General features: G+C 39.9%; 1 protein-coding gene across 1 annotated transcript in view; it reads right to left on the bottom strand.

Moving 5' to 3' along the window:
• Positions 1–14,215, bottom strand: part of LOC126234562 (uncharacterized) — a 67,459-nt gene extending 53,244 nt beyond the window's left edge. Inside the window, exon 1 of the mRNA XM_049943265.1 lies at positions 14,186–14,215. The gene's annotated coding sequence lies outside the window, so the exon portion shown is untranslated. The remainder of the gene's footprint in view (positions 1–14,185) is intronic.
• Positions 14,216–17,968: the final 3,753 nt, after the last annotated feature.

Here is a 17,968-nt window from a genome sequence, read left to right as displayed (position 1 = left end):
CCCAATACGGGAAGAGGGACATAGAAATACGGAAAAGCCACAAAATAATAACACAGGGCATTTCGGAAACTATGAAAGAAATTGGAAAGGTGCACCGAATTTTGAAATGGAACCGCCGAAACGACGTAACAATGACCGATATGCGACTCGCCGACATGATGACTTTGACTATAAGCTGTTCATTACTACACGTAAATTCAAAACATTTAAGAATTCTGGCAACGACATTCATCGACAAGCATGGCTCCATCAATTCTCTCATTGTTTTCCTCCCAACTGGTAGTTAGAACACAGATTAGAATTTATGTGTGGCTATTTAGAGAATGAACCAGCTGTAAGAATGCGATCGGTCATTCACGATTGTCACAGTGAAGGAGAATTTTACCATGACTTCCTCTCAGCATATTGGTCTCAAGCTACACAAGACCGAGTAAAACATAGCATCATGATGATGAAACACTTTGAACAATCTGAATTTTCCAGTCTTGTCAAATATTTTGAAGACATGTTGCGTAAGAATCAGTATCTTTCAAACCCATACAGCCCCTCAGAACTCATCCGCATTTGCTTAGTCAAACTGCCTGAACATTTACGACATATTATTTTGGCAGGACGTTGCAAAGACGACATTGAAGCTTTTCAGGGACTGTTACAAGAACTGGAAATTGACACTGACAATCGCGGAAATCGCGGAACGCGAAAACAGGAACACAACTATTACAGGTCACATCCGTCACAATTCCGCGACGAAAGAAATAATAACTGGACACGACAAGGCTATTGTCGCAACACAAATCGTGACCAAAACAGACACCATCCGTACGACAACCGTTGGCAGAATAATAGTTACAGAGAAAGTTCGCTTTTCCATAGTAATGAATGTGACAGAGACAACTGTAGAAACAGACAATATGGGAACCAAAATAATTATTATCAAGGGAGACAGAATAACTTCAGACGCAACGGTCCATCATGCAGTTACGATTCCGGGAGAAATTCTCCACCACATGACCGACAAACAAGAAACTATGTCAACTACCGACATAACGACAGACCTGAATTTCATCAGAACTGACGGGATTTAAACAGGGCTGGGCCCTCTGGGCAAGGTGAATTTGTAGAAGTTAGGTCTCCTAATCCCAGTAACGACGTGCGCCAACAAAGAAACAGACAATGACTTGCACCGCAGGCTGCCCCGTGCGCCCGCTGGCTCAGGGAAAAATAACATAGACGCTAACCTTGAGAAAAATTCCAGTATCCTTTACCGATGTATACATGATAATTGCGTTAAAGTTGAAACTCTGCGTACTAGGAAGAGTAAAAGTTTATACCACATTTCACATGTAAAACCGTTTATTGAAAGATAATCTGCTTTTTAACTTTGTCTTTGCCATAAAACTTTTCACTTCACATTTCTAGTATGCTTTGTCAGACTTAAGAAACTGTTAACATGCAACAATGTTTGAAGTTAAATATCCAGCCTAGAACCTAGGGAACATTTTTAAACAGAAATTACGAATGCATTGTTATAGTGAACAGACTACACCGTGTTGTATTTGTACATTCTTGCTTGTTAGTTGCACGATTACGTAACGACTATCAGGCTTACATACTTAGGACACATACTGGTACTGCTAATGAGATTTTAATGCAACATTTTGGTTTACTTGAAAATACATTCTGGATTTAAAGTACTTTCTGTGAGATACCAGATGTCACAGTGGTTAGTTTATGTGACAGCTATACGATTTTTATCACGACGCTACTAATGAGTGACAGTTTACAATGTTGCTTTTGCAGTGTTTCTGTTTTATATCTGCACAGTTTTCTGTTTTATTCTGGAAAGTAAAACATGTTTTAGTAGTAACTTTTGTGGTATAGCTACAATGAGGCAGCCTTTTCCGTAGCACAACAATACGTTACAGTACAGTACTTTCTTCATCACAACAATAAGCGTAATAAATACGATATCTATACACGAAGCATTTCACTTTTGTTTATCATGAGGTAAGTACATTGACTTCTGCAGAACTTAGCTTTCGGAGGACGATAACTATGAGACTTCCACAGAGATTATCTTACAACATGACGCACAGTTTAGCGCTACAGTACACGTATTTGAGTGATTAATTTCGCACTTAAAGCAATTATTTTTTTTTAAGATATTTGAAGTGCAACGATACAAGGGTTTTCCGTGATACATTTCATTCCATTGCTGTAATCTGTAACATCTGAGGGTATAATTACATTAATCCTCAGGAGGGTACACGCTTACTTTGTGTATCATGTGTTTGGCAAGCACAAGGAGCCCTAGCTAATATGGTATTTGCTTACACAACTTTACACATCGGTACCATATTTCTCTAACACATAATTACACAGCTATCTGATCTTTTAACTGAGAGAGACAAACTTTCTTACTACATCAGTGACACATGTTTACGCAATTTCATAGTTGGGTAACTTCACACTTATGGAATTGTATTTTGTCTGTACTTTGTGAACTGTTCATATTTTTTCGGAACCATTGTGATACTATGAGAGCTTTGAATGATGTATTTGGTAAGGGAGCATCATTTTAAAGTACGTTTGAGGTAGATGACACTATTGAAATGAGCAGAGAATTTTTTTTAGGTTTTGACATTATTGCAGAAAGCTACGACGTTTTTGAGATTTGACTGAGGTGTTATGATGTTATTTTTACGACGACGATGTGTTTTATGCTGTTGAGGTATGTTTATGATCAATAAGATGATGCTACCGTATATGAGTAATTTGATTATGCTACGTATTTATTATGATGAAATATTGAAGGATTGTCGACGAATACGTATATGAATAATGAGTAGTGGTTAGGGACTCTGATTTGTGGAAAAGGATGTTGGAAACCAAGAATCGTACTTTAAGAGTTATGAAATGTGTGTAAATGCGTGAATGTATCACAATGCCGACGAAAATTTTTTTTGGACACTGTTATATCAATAAGATTTTGTTTCCACACTGTAACGCAAATTCTTGACCTGTGAAATTTTTTATATGAGACTGCAACTGTAGCGGAAACTGCTGTCGTAAATATTTCGTTAAGAAAGGTAAGTGACCTTGACGTAATGCGTTTTTGGCGCCCAGCTGAGAGGTAGTCGTCTCACAAAAGAAAGCCATTAGGTGAAAAAGAAAGAGGCCATTATCCTCGCCATTGACATTCCTTTAGAGAAAGCATCGCAAATACAACACGCTCATTACTTGGAAAGATACATCTGCACACCTGATTATGACAAGCGTCTTTCTACGAGAGCTGAGAGAATTTCTACTAACTTATGAAATGTCACATGACTGTTGAATGATATTTTTATGCTTTGCTTTTCATAGTTGCTTATTTCATTTGATATCTAGTTTCCAACTGTGTTGCAGCATTGCTTTTATAAAATAAAATGCATTTGCTAATGTGAACACTTTCTGTCAACAGATCTATTAAATAATAATTTTGTAATCCACATTCTTAAAAAAAGGACCACTTGGAAAGGAAAGAACAATAAGAAGGGACTAGTAACAGTAACTGCACACATAATTTTCTTTTCAAGTACATGGTAATATCTTTTTTACAAGAAGTTGTTGTGGTGCACCACTTTAATTACATAGACATTAAGATGTGAATATACATTTCCCTTGTCTGCATTTTTGTCTTTAATGTAATATTTTTTTTTGCTTGAGCTTTGTCATGTTTAGATATAATTTATTGCTTTTGCTTCTGCTGTTTGCCAGGCATAGTGTTATTAAATTTCACTTTGTATTACTCTGTTAATCTAGTTTTACTACTGATTTATTTTTCTTGTTTGCTGCACATTGCCTTATATTAGTTGTAATATTCCATTTTCTTTGCTAATTTATGCTGCTTCCTTTGCAATTTTCCATTTTTTTGTCATTGCTGTTTGTGTTAATTGTTTTGTGCTGCTGCACTGCCTCGTCCCTTAGTTTAGCATCTGAGCTCAGTTGATTTAAGTTAGCTTTAGAGGGGGTAGCCTATAAGAGAATGAGTTGCGACGAATTTCAAGAAATGCACTGAGAGGCTATACAAGAAAAGTACAGAAAGCAGGTATAGATAGGACTTTTTGGAAATAATGAAGAACAAAGGGAAATCTCCAAGAACAAAAAAAGTTTTTGTTCGCAAAATACTGCAGTACCAAATGTTACACTGAAAACGAACCCTGTCCTTTCCATTGTGTTATTCCCCTATGTGTTTGTGTACCCTTGTCTATTTGTTTTCTTCCTGTCTCTGTGTACTGTTTCATAGAATTTTTTTTCTCTTCTAATACTAAGCTACATTCACTAGGATGAGGAATACTGTTATCCTCAAATACAATTGGCATTAATAATATGTTATTTACTTTGTAAATATGCTTAGACATTATTTACTCTGTTCTGTTTTAATGCACATGTGTGAAGTTGATGTTTCGAAAGTTATTCTGATCTTTTATGTACGTATTCGTGTCATAATTCCTGTAACACTGATGTATATGTTATTTCGATTCTTTTGTAAAGCCTGTACTACAAATGTTATCTGTATTATTATGTTTTTAATGATGTATTTTGTACCTTTGTATTTGTATTCTTATGTTATAAAATTGTAATTTACACCAGTTCATCATATTATTAACTTGTAAGTTCCATTTCACTGCACACGTTTCTGTTGGTCATAGTATATGGACAATATGTGAGAAGTAGTGACTGTTAATGTTTGCACGTGTGTTAATAATTCAGCAAGGGACTGGTTAACAGCATTGCTGGCTCTAAGGACAATTCCAAAAACTTTGTGAGTGCACAAGTGGTGGTTATGGACTTGCTATATTATCTGCAAGACTCTTCAATGGTGATTGTGCACCTGCACAGTCACAGCAGATGGCTGCTGGCCATCTCTACAAGGACTACAGTGGGTCTGCATCTTTGATGACCCACCAATACCATTATTTCTACAAGGACTACAGTGGGTCTACACCTTTGATGACTCACCAATACCATTATTTCTACAAGGACTACAGTGGGTTTGCACCTCTGGTGGCCCACCAATACCATACTCTCTACCAGGACTACAGTGGTCTGCTCTGTGATGACCTACCTACCAATATTCTTCAAAACTTCGACTGACTCTGCGGTTGGTTTGCTCTGTTGTGGACCAAAACCTGTCTGCATGTCAAGAGTCAGCACTGTCTTTCCGTTGGAAGGACAACACTACTTCTTCAAGATTGAATGGAAATCCACTACTTCCGTGTGCATTTTCTTTTACTGCTCAGACTTTGAGAAAAAGAAATTGCAATTTTACTGTGATGGATGATCAGGACTGTCTTTATGGACTGTGAGAAAATTTTAGCTTTTGACCAACATTGTATCAATAAGTGTGTGCATTTAATATCTTTGCCATTGTAATTATGAAAAATTTTATCAAACCATTATTGGCCACTGCCCAAAACAATTTGTAAAATTTTTTGTGGGGAGCATGGGGGCTATGTAAGTAGGCTGTTTATGTTTTCTTATTGGCAACGTTACGTAGCGCTCTGTACGAAAATCACTGGCTGTGCTGTGTGCAGTCTGTGGCTAGTTTGCATTGTTGTCTGCAATTGTAGTGTCGGGCAGCGGCAGCTGGATGTTAACAGCGCGTAGCGTTGCGCAGTTGGAGGTGAGCCGCCAGCAGTGGTGGATGTGGGGAGAGAGATGGCGGAGTTTTGAAATTTTAAAAACTGGATGTCATGAACTGCTATGTATATTATGAGTTTTCAACATTATTAAGGTAAATACATTGTTTGTTCTCTATTAAAACCTTTCATTTGCTAACTATGCCTATCAGTAGTTAGTGCCTTCAGTAGTTTGAATCTTTTATTTAGCTGGCAGTAGATGCGCTCGCTGTATTGCAGTAGTTCGAGTAACGAAGATTTTTGTGAGGTAAGTGATTTGTGAAAGATATAGGTTAATGGTAGTCAGGGCCATTCTTTTGTAGGGATTTTTGAAAGTCAAATTGTGTTGCGCTAAAAAATATTGTGTGTCAGTTTAAGCACAGTCATGTATAATTGTTCTAAGGGGACGTTTCAACATCACAAACAAATAATAAGCTTTTGTGAAAAATAGGTTCTTTTTATTTAATTATTTCTGGTAAAATATATGTATCTTTATATTTTAAGGATAGTTTGAATACAATAGATTTTTTACTGGTAAAACCAAAAATGTTCTTTCAAAAACTTGAAGTGAACAGTTTGCATATTACGCAAAATATAATATATATCTGTAATATTTAGCAAACTCATTATATGAGAGTAGTTAAAAGTTCAGTAATGAATTAATCGATTAGTCAACATTTACTGTCCAATGTATTCAAAAATTCTCGTTCTGTAATGCTTTGATCTGTAAGTTGACTCCTGTCATTCAATAACGATACTTATCTTTCAGAAACCACAGAACTTTCTGTGAAAATCTTTTTTAAAATAAATTTTATTTAAAAACCAAAAATTTTAGCACCACTGTCATGGTGTACTGACGTATCGGTTTCATATCTGGTTATCAGTAAGAAAACAAAAATACCTGTTACAGCAGAGACCAAACAAATATCGAAAAATAACGATTATTCAGAACTGAAGTACCGGTATTGGTTTCAAGCGTGCGGTTATTGCCGACCATTGTGTTTGGCAGACGGGGAAGGAGGCGATGTGGCGCGTATGGCCTGACAGACACTCTGCACAACACGGTCGTGGAATAAATCACAAAACTCTCTGCTGCGTCTCACTGAAGTGAACTGAAGTGAATGTGTCTAGCATGTTGGTGAAGACTAACCTTTCGGATGCGAACTTTAAGCTCGGCGCTCATCCCGTTCTCTTTTTTCCATAGAGAAGTGGGTTTCCTTTCTTATTCGTATTCGTCTATAGTAATACAACTACAACACAAGTTTGCACAATTGCTCATCAATGTCGTAGCGTTGCCGGCAAAAGCAGTGCACATTACGTTGAGGAAAGAAGTGAAGTATTCCACGAATGTTACTGACAAAGAATTACAGCTTTTCAGAATGAAGTAGAGTGTGGACTGATTTGAAATTTACCCGTGGATTAAAATTGCATTTGTGACCGAGACTGGAATTAAAGGGCGATTCATCAATCTTGCTTGTTTTGCTCAGTTGACAGATGCATCCGAACATCCTTCGTAGAGTACAGTTGTGTGCAAAACTCAGTGTAAGGCATTGCAACGACTAGGAAGGTATGCAATGCAAGATACGAACAAAGCTGAAATTGAGAATAACTGCAAGGAGTGGAAAAACGTACGGGAAAATATCTACAACAGACTGATCAACTCAGTGCACGATCTCTGTGGCACAGGGGATCCATCAAAAGACAGTTAAGTGCCTGGAGAAGTGTTCGGACCATCTTTAGACCATTTATCTACCGTTCGACTCTCTAACAGCGCATAGGGTGAAAGAGGACTTAAATGTAGCACTGATTTAAATTTTATTACGATGATAATTTCTTCGAATATAGGTTGGTAAACAATAAAATATCTTCACTTTCAGAGGAAAAAATGTTCGTGATTGAAATTTCGTGAAAAGATCTCGTCGCTACGAAAGACGACCTTGTTTTAATGATTGCCATCCCGACTCGCTTATCATATGCGTGACACTCTCTGCCCTGTTTTCCGATAATACAAAATGATCTGCCAAGCCGGCCGAAGTGGCCGTGCGGTTAAAGGCGCTGCAGTCTGGAACCGCAGGACCACTACGGTCGCAGGTTCGAATCCTGCCTCGGGCATGGATGTTTGTGATGTCCTTAGGTTAGTTAGGTTTAACTAGTTCTAAGTTCTAGGGGACTAATGACCTCAGCAGTTGAGTCCCATAGTGCTCAGAGCCATTTGAACCATTTGATCTGCCAATCTTTGGAATTTTTAGATGTCCTCAGTCAATCCTATCCGGTAAGGATCCCATACTGCACCGTAATACTGTAGCAGAGGACGAAAATGCGTAGTGTACGCAGTTCCTTTACTAGGCCTGTGGCATTTTCTAAGTGTTCAGCCAATAAAATGCAGTCTTTGTTTTGCCTTCTTCACAACATCTATTTGATCGTTCCATTTTAAGCTACTCGTAATTGTAATTACAAAGTATTAGTTGAACTGAGAGCCTACTTTCGGCATGTGCTGTCTTTGTCCTTGAATATAACGTCACACATATGGTTGCCACTTGCAGGAGCGTGTCAGCAGGAACCTGATACACAGTTACGTAAGCAAAAATTCTGCCTCGTATGCAAAACAAACACACACACACACATTTTGCTCTCCCAATCACGGCCCAGTATTTTACTGACCATTAAGACGAAACAGCCAACCAGTATATTCAGAAGTATACAATTATATTTATTAAATAAATGAACTAAATAGAATGATGAAAGAGGAGTGATACCCAGGCGCTCCAGAAATTACGTCGCCTGGCACCTGGTCTTTATCACTCGACTCGCTGAAACATCGATCACATAGTTATCTAAGTATAGTCAAGAGCAGTTAACAAGAGATAAATGTACATTCTCGTATTGTGCCCTACAGTGCTTGTTACGTCATTTCAAAATGTCATCATGAAGTCACTGCTGAATTGATAATAATTTCTGATAAAGAACATTTTGTTATAAACCTTGAGCTGCAGTTCAAAAGTATTTATTTGCCAGACCATACTTGGACACACAGCCCATCATAGTAGCGTCAGATATCTGATAGAGAAACAACTGATAATGGGCTGTATGCCTGAAGACTGGTCTTGAATTGCAGCCATCATATTAGATAATAATTTGTTTTACTATGCTTTTGGTAGCTATTTAAAATCAAGACGGCAACTCCTTGTACAGTAGGTCCCTTGCTGTCGGGTATATATGCCCAAGGTAAGCTCCGACCACAATGTAGTGTCTCTAAAAAAATGGTTCAAATGGCTCTGAGCACTATGGGACTCAACTGCTGAGGTCATAAGTCCCCTAGAACTTAGAACTACTTAAACCTAACTAACCTAAGGACAACACACACATCCATGCCCGAGGCAGGATTCGAACCTGCGACTGTAGCGGTCGCGCGGTTCCAGACTGTAGCGCCAGAACCGCTCGGCCGTAGTGTCTCTGACACCATGTATATAAACATGGCTCCAGAAAAGGTTTATCAACTCCATTACGTCTGATGACCCCAGACATATGTTGTATTCAGTGTAAGGCGAGAAATAGGGTGTTCATAGGGAGCTGCCGTGTGGATGCTTTATAACGGCCAGGAGATCGCATGATCGGAACTATTTGTCGATAAAGAATGGTATCCACACAACGGATTATTATTGGATTCGTTATGAGATATTTTCATATCATTAAAATCTATGGCATACCGCTATGGAGAAAAAAATCAATTCGCTCGGGAATCTAGACATTAGCACGTGACAGCAAATCAATTGTAAAACCACGTTGTTGCTTACTTTGACTTCCTTCTCGTCACTTTCCAGAAATGCAATACAGTGGTGCCACCTTGGACAGGACGGGTGTTGCTCTTCCCTGGTAACACGTTAAATACTTGTGTATCCTTTCTATTTTAGGAAGCGCGTTACAAGAACTTTCTTCCCAACTACGTCAACTACAATTTTCCTCATCACTGTTATGAACATCATTATCCAGATACATGCGGTTGTTGAAAATATAGACTTAATTACATTCGCATAAATTGACTCCAACTGCAATAACAGCTAGCTGAAGCTTTCTTCACAAATAACCCATGGTAATAGTGCTTGGATGGTAATATTCCCCCCCCCCCCCCCATGAACCATGGACCTTGCCGTTGGTGGGGAGGCTTGCGTGCCTCAGCGATACATATAGCCGTACCGTAGGTGCAACCACAACGGAGGGGTATCTGTTGAGAGGCCAGACAAACGAGTGGTTCCTGAAGAGGGGCAGCAGCCTTTACAGTAGTTGCAAGGGCAACAGTCTGGATGATTGACTGATCTGGCCTTGTAACACTAACCAAAACGGCCTTGCTGTGCTGGTACTGCGAACGGCTGAAAGCAAGAGGAAACTACAGCCGTAATTTTTCCCGAGGGCATGCAGCTTTACTGTACGGTTATACGATGATGGCGTCCTCTTGGGTAAAATATTCCGGAGGTAAAATAGTCCCCCATTCGGATCTCCGGGCGGGGACTACTCAAGAGGATGTCGTTATCAGGAGAAAGATAACTGGCGTTCTACGGATCGGAGCGTGGAATGTCAGATCCCTTAATCGGGCAGGTAGGTTAGAAAATTTAAAAAGGGAAATGGATAGGTTAAAGTTAGATACAGTCGGAATTAGTGAAGTTCGGTGGAAGGAGGTACAAGACTTCTGGTCAGGTGACTACAGGGTTATAAACACAACATCAAATAGGGGTAATGCAGGAGTAGGTTTAATAATGAATAGGAAAATAGGAATGCGAGTAAGCTACTACAAACAGCATAGTGAACGCATAATTGTGGCCAAGATAGATACGAAGCCCATACCTACTACAGTAGTACAAGTTTATATGCCAACTAGTTCTGCAGATGATGAAGAAATTGAAGAAATGTAAGATGAAATAAAAGAAATTATTCAGATAGTGAAGGGAGACGAAAATTTAATACTCATGGATGACTGGAATTCGAGTGTAGGAAAATGGAGAGAAGGAAACGTAGTAGGTGAATATGGATTGGGGCTAAGAAATGAAAGAGGAAGTCGCCTGGTAGAATTTTGCACAGAGCACAACATAACCATAGCTAACACTTGGTTTAAGAATCATGAAAGAAGATTGTATACATGAAAGAACCCTGGAGATACTAAAAGGTATCAGATAGATTATATAATGGTAAGACAGAGATTTAGGAACCAGGTTTTAAATTGTAAAGACATTTCCAGGGGCAGATGTGGACTCCGACCACAATCTATTGGTTATGACCTGTAGATTAAAACTGAAGAAACTGCAAAAAGGTGATAATTTAAGGAGATGGGACCTGGATAAACTGAAAGAACCAGAGGTTGTACAGAGTTTCAGGGAGAGCATAAGGGAACAATTGGCAGGAATGGGAGAAAGAAATACAGTAGAAGAAGAATGGGTAGCTTTGAGGGATGAAGTAGTGAAGGCAGCAGAGGATCAAGTATGTAAAAAGTCGAGGGCTAGTAGAAATCCGTGGGTAACAGAAGAAATATTGAATTTAATTGATGAAAGGAGAAAATATAAAAATACAGTAAATGAAGCAGGCAAAAAGGAATACAAACGTCTCAAAAATGAGATCGACAGGAAGAGCAAAATGGCTCTCACTAGGGGAAAGATAGATACAGCCTACAGGAAAATTAAAGAGACCTTTGGAGAAAAGAGAGCCACTTGTATGAATATCAAGAGCTCAGATGGAAACCCAGTTCTAAGCAAAGAAGGGAAAGCAGAAAGGTGGAAGGAGTATATAGAGTGTCTATACAAGGGCGATGTACTTGAGGACAATATTATGGAAATGGAAGAGGATGTAGATGAAGATGAAATGGGAGATACGATACTGCGTGAAGAGTTTTACAGAGCACTGAAAGACCTGAGTCGAAACAAGGCCCCCGGAGTAGACAACATTCCATTGGAACTACTGACGGCCTTGGGAGAGCCAGTACTGACAAAACTCTACCATCTGGTGAGCAAGATGTATGAAACAGGCGAAATACCCTCAGACTTCAAGAAGAATATAATAATTCCAATACCAAAGAAAGCAGGTGTTGACAGATGTGAAAATTACCGAACAATCAGTTTAATAAGCCACAGCTGCAAAATACTAACACGAATTCTTTACAGACAAATGGAAAAACTAGTAGAAGCCGACCTCGGGGAAGATCAGTTTGGATTCCGTAGAAACACTGGAACACGTGAGGCAATACTGACCTTACGACTTATCTTAGAAGAAAGATTAAGGAAAGGCAAACCTACGTTTCTAGCATTTGTAGACTTAGAGAAAGCTTTTGACAATGTTGACTGGAATACTCTCTTTCAAATTCTAAAGGTGGCAGGGGTAAAATATAGGGAGCGAAAGGCTATTTACAATTTGTACAGAAACCAGATGGCAGTTATAAGAGTCGAGGGACATGAATGGGAAGCAGTGGTTGGGAAAGGAGTGAGACAGGGTTGTAGCCTCTCCCCAATGCTATTCAATCTGTATATTGAGGAAGCAGTAAAGGAAACAAAAGAAAGATTCGGGGTAGGTATTAAAATCCATAGAGAAGAAATAAGAACCTTAACGTTCGCCGATGACATTGTTTTTCTGTCAGAGACAGCAAAGGACTTGGAAGAGCAGTTGAATGGATTGGACAGTGTCTTGAAAGAAGTATATAAGATGAACATCAACAAAAGCAAAACGAGGATAATGGAATGTAGTCGAATTAAGTCGGGTGATGCTGAGGGAATTAGATTAGGAAATGAGACACTTAAAGTAGTAAAGGAGTTTTGCTATTTGGGGAGCAAAATAACTGATGATGGTCGAAGTAGAGAAGATATAATATGTAAACTGGCAATGGCAAGGAAAGCGTTTCTGAAGAAGAGAAATTTGTTAACGTCGAGTATAGATTTAAGTGTCAGGAAGTAATTTCTGAAAGTATTTGTATGGAGTGTAACCATGTATGGAACTGAAACATGGACGATAAATAGTTTGGACAAGAAGAGAATAGAAGCTTTCGAAATGTGGTGCTACAGAAGAATGCTGAAGATTAGATGGGTAGATCACATAACTAATGAGGAAGTATTGAATAGGATTGGGGAGAAGAGAAGTTTGTGGCACAACTTGACCAGAAGAAGGGATCGGTTGGTAGGACATGTTCTGAGGCATCAAGGGATCACCAATTTAGTATTGGAGGGCAGCGTGGAGGGTAACAATCGTAGAGGGAGACCAAGAGATGAATACACTAAGCAGATTCAGAAGGATGTAGGTTGCAGTAGGTACTGGGAGATGAAGAGGCTTGCACAGGATAGAGTAGCATGGATAGCTGCACCAAACCAGTCTCAGGACTGAAGACCACAACAACAACAACATGGTAATATTAGTTAACCATTAAGGTGACTGTCACGAAAAAGAAAATGCATTTAGCTCTTCATTTGGAGCGACTATTCCCTAAAAGAAAAAAAAAATATTCGAGATACAAAGGACTTTTTCGACATTTATTCCTGTGTAAAAATGACATTCTAGTTACGTCAGGGGTTTTCGTAGAACGAGTTTAAACGCGATCATATTCTGGCTAGTGAGTCCGCCTACACTGCTGAGGTCGCTAATGCACTCTTTCGCCGTGGAACTCGACCCGACGGTAAGACGGTTCGATTCTTGGTACTGGAGAAGAATTTCACTTCCAGTATTTGGCCAGCAAGGGGAGGAGAGGTGTTGGCGTAAAATTTCTCATCACCAGATGTTGTGCCAATATCCTGGTTCAAATACCAAACCTCTCTGCAGAGGCACTTGAAGTGAAGGCATGTGTGACCCGTCCGTCGGATGTGGACGCGGCGCTCCCCTCAGTGCTTTTCGCGAGAAGTAGGTTATGTGCCGCCACAGGGGTTCAGCCTCTCTCTTCTCTCATCATCATACAACACAAACATTACACTGCACATGTTCACACAAACACACACACACACACACACACACATGTAGTATTACGAACATTGGAATGGAGCAGGCTGTGCAAAAAGAAGAAAATCTGGCTACTAACGGAAGAGTAAAGCCTTTCAGCTTTCGCAATAGGAGCATCCTATATAAGCGACATACAGTGCAATGATTTCGTGACAGTACAACCACATTCGTACGCCGCCATAGTCGTGTGGGGCCTGAAGATGGCATCAATGTAATGCCGAAACTGGTAGCATATAAGAAGTTCATAAAATAAATTTCTGCAATACATACGGCTGTTGGTAAATTATTACATCAAGAAATACAAGCCAGCCGTTGTCCCACGGTCATAATGGATCAACGAAGATAACAGGTGTTGGTTGTTGAACTCTTGATGTCAGTTACAAAATACTAACGGGCCACTGTGAAGCATTTCAAAAGCCATAAACACTATGCTTAAGGCTTTTCATCGGCTACGAATCATGTGTGTCAGATCACTTCCAATCCAGAAACATGTGTCTGGTGACCAGTTTCTCGTGTCTTACTGCCGCAGAATATCTGTGTGTTGCAGAAAGATCGTTACTTACCTGATAGACTACGGATATGATGAAAGATCTGTTGCCATGTCTGATATATGTGGCGATCCATTTATAGCTTGGATAAATGCTCCGTTATCGAAATGCTGATAAGTATATTATCTGCACTGTTCGAATGTCCACTCTGCAGAGGTTGGGTGTGAGGTATAGCGCACTGGCTGTAAGACATTACTGGTGTGTTTCAAGAGACCATTTCACATTTGTTAAAGTATGGTGTTCTGCGAGCAGTGCATTGCGTGTTCATAGCAATTGTTAGCACGAAACGTTGGCGGTTGGTGAAGGAGTTCCACAGTCATTTCTGTTATAAACGTACCCTCAGTAGCACACTCGAACCTTCCAGTGGGATTACCCGACTGAAACTCTTGGTGATTAAGACTGTCTTAAGAACAAAGTAGAACCTAAGTTCTCTAATAGCAGATCTTTCATCATGGCTAAAACATAAGATTAGTCACAACATCTTCGTCGACTCATACTAAGCAATTTCTGACTGAAGACAGCATTAAATAAACAAGGGCGGCCTCTCCCTAATTTCCCTGCTCACCGACGTTCTTCTGGCAATGAACAATGTGGTTCGTGGTTTCTGCAATGTAAGATTCCTCATTGGACGTATTTTCAGTTAAGTTATGGTGAGAAAATTATTATCTAAGGTTTCCATCGTCTAACAATGAATGGCTAGAGCTGTAATCTGAGACAATCTAGATTTTAACAGACGCCCGATCAGACGAGTATCATCAGGTGTCTGAGACCACTCTGCAACGGACGTTGACAGGGATCCATTGAACCGTCTTGACGAATTGCTTCCCATGTTCCTTTTAGGTTGGGTACACAGCGTTTTTAGAGGGCGGAATGGTGCGTGGTGCGTGGCGAGTGGTGGTCACTTTGGTTGTCGCACCGAAGTATAATTTCTGTCAGTGAATGAAACGGTGTATTTATTGCTTCTGTGGTTAAAGATATGTTACAACCATTCCATAATACTGCTACGATTAAGTTCTCTTAAAAGTTTTCATGAAAATAAACGTTAATCATTCTGAGATTATGTATGTTGTGGTTGGCAGGAGAGCCAACACCGTTTTACTAGAGGAAGCCGAAAGGCACGCGTTTTAGCTCACGCAGGCTGGCGTGAGGTCTGGAACAGGACAAGGAAATTAGAATTTAGAAAAACGGACGTAGATGGTGGAATACTTAGCTTTAATCCGTTAATGAAGAACGTCGGTCTTGACGGTACATTATTACAGTATCATTAGTAACTGGTAATGGCGCCTTGTGACGTAGCTGAAGGCTATGCTAACTATCGTCTCGGCAAATGAGAGCGTATTTAGTCAGTGAACCATCGCTAGCAAAGTCGGTTGTACCACTGGGGCGAGTGCTAGGAAGTCTCTCTAGACCTGCCGTGTGGCGGCGCTCGGCCTGCAATCACTGATAGTGGCGACACGCGGGTCCGACGTATACTAACGGACCGCAGCCGATTTAAAGGCTACCACCTAGCAAGTGTGGTGTCTGGAGGTGACACCACAATGTATGTTTACTATAATCAACATATGAGATGTCCTTTACAGACGAAGCCACAAAGGGCAGCCGTTTGTACCACTACATCAAAATCTAACGATCTCTTAGTTGTTGAGATGACGTCACGAAACGCTCGAAAACGCTGATAGGGCCAGTTTCATTTTGGTGTCAATGTAATTATTTTGTAGGGAGTCGACAAGCTTGTTGCAATTCCAATCACCTTCAAAATAGAGTACACTGAAATATTTATATTTCAGGTGCAATGTCGATTCTACATCCATGACTTCCAACAAACTTAACCATAATTTCAAAGTTTTACGAAACTTTTTCTCGCTCATACTCTCCACAAAATGATGGAAGGTTAAACTTCTATCCTTGCTATATCTTTGCTGCTCATGCAATAAAACTGCCGCATCAGTTATTTACTAATAACTTTCGCCACATCTTCTGAGATAGTATTCACATATACCATTCAATGTAAGAGTTCAGGTATGACTTAAGCATTGAACACCTAAAAACGAAACTATAGGGTTATACTCGCTATGTTGTTGTTGTGGTCTTCAGTCCAGAGACTGGTGACGCAGCTCTCCATGCTACTCTATCCTGTGCAAGATTCTTCATCTCCCAGTACCTATTGCAACCTATATCCTTCTGAATCTGTTTAGTGTATTCATCTCTTGGTCTCCCTCTATGATTTTTACCCTCCGCACTGGCCTCCAATACTAAATTGGTGAGCCCTTGATGCCTCAGAATATGTCCTACCAACCGATCTCTTCTTCTAGTCAAATTGTGCCACAAATTTCTCTTCTCCCCAATTCTATTCAGTACCTCCACATTAGTTATGTAATCTACCCATCTAATCTTCAGCATCCTTCTGTAGCACTACATTTCGAAAGTTTATATGCTCTTTTTGTCTAAACTATTTATCGTCCACGTTTCACTTCCATCAGAAAAGACTTCCTGACACCTAAATCTATACTAGATGTTAACAAATTTCTCTTCTTCAGTTTATCAAGGTCCCATCCCATTAAATTCCCACCTTCTTGCAGTTTCTTTAGTTTTAATCTACAGATTGTTGTCAGAGTCCACATCCGCCCCTGGAAATGTCTTACAATCTCTGTCTTACCATTATACAATCCATCTGAAACCTGTCACTATCTCCAGGCTTCTTCCATGTATGCAACCTTCTTTTATGATTCTTGAACCAAGTGTTAGCTATGATTAAGTTATGCTCTGATCAAAATTCTACCAGGCGGCTTCCTCTTTCATTCCTTACCCACTTTCCATATTCACCTACTGCTTTTCCTTCTCTTCCTTTTCCTACTATCGAATTCCAGTCACCCATGACTATTAAATTTTCGTCTCCCTTCACTATCTGAATAATTTCTTTTATCTCATCATAAATTTCATCAATCTCTGCGGAGCTAGTCGACATATAAACTTGTACTACTGTGGTAGGCGTGGGCTTCGTATCTGTCTTGGCCACAATAATGCGTTCACTAAGCTGTTTGTAGTAGCTTACCCGTATTCCCATTTTTTTATTCATTATTAAATCTACTCCTGCATTATCCCTATTTGATTTTGTATTTATAACCCTGTTTTCACCTGTCCAGAAGTCTTGTTCCTCCTGCCACCGAACTTCACTAATTCCCACTATATCTAACTTTAACCTATACATTTCCCTTCTTAAATTTTCTAACCTATGTGCCCAATTAAGGGATCTGACATTCCACGCTCGGATCCGTAGGACGCTAGTTTTCTCTCTCCTGATAACAACGTCCTCCTGAGTAGTGCCCGCCTGGAGATCCAAATTGGGGACTATTTTACCTCCGGAATATTTTACCCAAGAGGGCGTCATCATAATTTACAAATGTGAATGAAATATGTTAGATGTATGTGAAATATATGTGACAGTTGTCTATGCGGGTATAACCGCACGTAAAAAAATGCTTCTAAATCCCTGGATCGATTCAAACCATATTACTGACTACCTGGAAAGAAATGTTGTGGGTGTAAGAGCCAACAACCTTCTGCTCGGTGGAGGTGATAATGTGGTGAGAGAAGTGGGGGGGGGGGGGGGGGAGGAGAGGGGAAAGGATGGACAGAGAGAGATGGAAGGAGGAGATGTACACAAATATCAGGGAGCAGAAGATTGACAAAGAGGGCAGGGTTAAATGGACAGTGAAGCAGGAGAGGAAGAAATGGACAGAGAGGGCAAGAGGCGATGGGCAGAGGAAGGAAAGAAGAAGAGAGAGTCAGAGAGAGGGG

This window comes from Schistocerca nitens, chromosome 2, assembly GCF_023898315.1.
Source record: "Schistocerca nitens isolate TAMUIC-IGC-003100 chromosome 2, iqSchNite1.1, whole genome shotgun sequence".
NCBI lineage: Eukaryota > Metazoa > Arthropoda > Insecta > Orthoptera > Acrididae > Schistocerca > Schistocerca nitens.
Note: the sequence above shows the minus strand (reverse complement) of the source record. Positions and strands in the feature narration are given on the sequence as shown.